This window comes from Acomys russatus, chromosome 21 (assembly GCF_903995435.1).
Source record: "Acomys russatus chromosome 21, mAcoRus1.1, whole genome shotgun sequence".
NCBI lineage: Eukaryota > Metazoa > Chordata > Mammalia > Rodentia > Muridae > Acomys > Acomys russatus.
In genome coordinates, this window is record NC_067157.1 from 51,964,429 (window position 1) to 51,966,687 (window position 2,259).

The window sequence follows — 2,259 nt, forward strand, 5'->3', positions numbered from 1 at the left end:
CTTTGTAGAGAAGATGTGGGATCTTGGTGCTTCACGGAGCTGATGCGAGATGAAGACTCAGAGGGATGGAAGTGAGGTGAGGATATGATCAGCCTTACAGTAATTGGTCTTTGTGGTAATGTGGACGGTGCAGGGAGTGAGCAGGCTCAGGCGTGATGAGTCCGCATGAACGCTAACCTTGCCTAGGAGGAGCAGAGAGCGGTGGTGTCATCTCAGTCACCGACTAGATTTGGGGCAAAGAGGCTCAAAAACGGGACCTTTCAGTTTCTGCCTTGCCTATACTATCTCAGTTCTGTGCTAAGTAGGACCTTTAATCCTGACTTAGCGCTTGTATCCCAGGTAAGTTCTCAGTGGCCACTGTGCATGCAGAGGGGATGGAGGGAGTGGGTGTTTAGTCCCTGTATGTTACTTCTACCAATTATTTACATTATTTTTTTCTCACCATGAATCTGCAGGCAGAGCCAGCCCTGGTGAAAGCCTTGGTGGGAGGAGTTGGAGTGGCTGCCGAGACTTCCTGATGTCTCCTTTTCCTTCTGTATTTCAGCTTCTCCCTGTATCTTCTGTATTTCAGCTTCTCCCTGACGCAGGGTTCAACAGAGCAACTTCCCCTAGTCCCAGGGCTGTCCTGTCTGGCTGCATCGTCTTTACAATTGGGTGTCACTGTGAAAAGCAGACCAGAAACAAAGAAATATGTGGAGGTGCAAAGTGTACCGGGACTTGAAAACACACACCCTTTACTATTCTGAAATCTACTTAATGCCTTTAAATTTTCTTTCTTTCTGAGTGGAGGTGGTGCATGCAGAGGCGGGTGGATCTTTAAGTTTGAGGCCAGCTTGTCCTGGAGTGAGTTCCAGGGCAGCCACCGCTGCACAGAGAAACCCTGTCTCAAAAAATAGATACTTTTGAGACAAGGTCTCATGTAAATCTCACTCTGTGCCACCACAGGCTGGTCTTAAGCTCCGCGTGCCCCTGCCTTCACCTCCCGAGTGCTGGGAATACAGCATGTGCTACCACACCCAGCTTCGTTTCAGTTTTTAAATCAATGGTTAGGGAAAATAAACCAACTTGACACGTTACCATTAAATATTTACTGGTTTCTTGTAAGGGGCATCTGGTTACCTCATCTCACAGGCAAGGGAGACCTGTCTAAGCTCACAGAGCTCAGTAATAAAAATCCTTTCCCAAAGGGCTTGGAAACTGGCTCCAAAGTTCACACACCATCCGGCACCTCAGGCTGGAAGTCTCATCTCCTATAGGAAAGAGGATACAATGATTCCTAGAACACAGCTGCAGAACAAAATATTCCATTGTACTTAACTGTCATATACTTTAAGAATAGAATTTGGGGTGCTGGGGTGTAGTTTGGTGGTGGGGTGCTTACCGAGTATCCATGACTCTAGCCACAGCACCATGAAAACAAACAACTCCTACAAAGGGTTGGGATTTTCATTTGTTTTGTTTCTCCAGACAGGATTTCTCTGTGTTGTCCTGGCTGTCCTAGAACCCACTTTGTAGACCAGGCTGGCCTCAAACTCAGAGATCTGCCTGCCTCTGCCTCAAGTGCAGGTGTGAGCCATGATGCCCAGCTACAAAGAGTTTTTAATGTTTAAAAAAAAAAAAAGAATGAAAAAGGGTTAAAATTGTTAGTGAGTGAGCCTCATTTGAACTTGTAACTAGTCCAGCCATCATGAAATTTTATTGCAGTGAGCATGATGAAACTGAAATCTATTGATACCATGTATATTCCTTTCCATGTGTGCATCTTTCTGTGTGTACAAATATATTCTGAGGGGAAGCAGAGCATTACCAGATAATTTACAAGGCGTTCACCTTAGTGACTGTGTGGGTTTTCTGTTGTTGCATTGGGACTAAGTGGGTCTCAACCTTCCTAATGCTGTGGCCCTTTGATTCAGTTCCTTATCTTATGGTGACCCTCAACCAAAAAAAAAAAAAAAAAAAAGATTTTTGTTGCAACCTCATAACTGTAATTCTGCCACTGTTACGAATGGTAATGTAAATATTTTTGGAGATACAAGTTTGCCAAAGGGGTCACAACCCACAGGTTGAGACTCTCTGGCTGCATTATTGAAAACGTGGCTCTTCCTTTAGTTTCTCTTCCTCCATCTCCTCAGTTTTCAAGTAACTACATATATTTATATGTTTCCCTTTTGGGGAGAGAGAGTGACTTTAAAAAAAAAAAAAAGAGCTGTAAGAAAAGAAGCAATTACCCATAACGTGGGCCCGGAAGAAGTCTGTCAC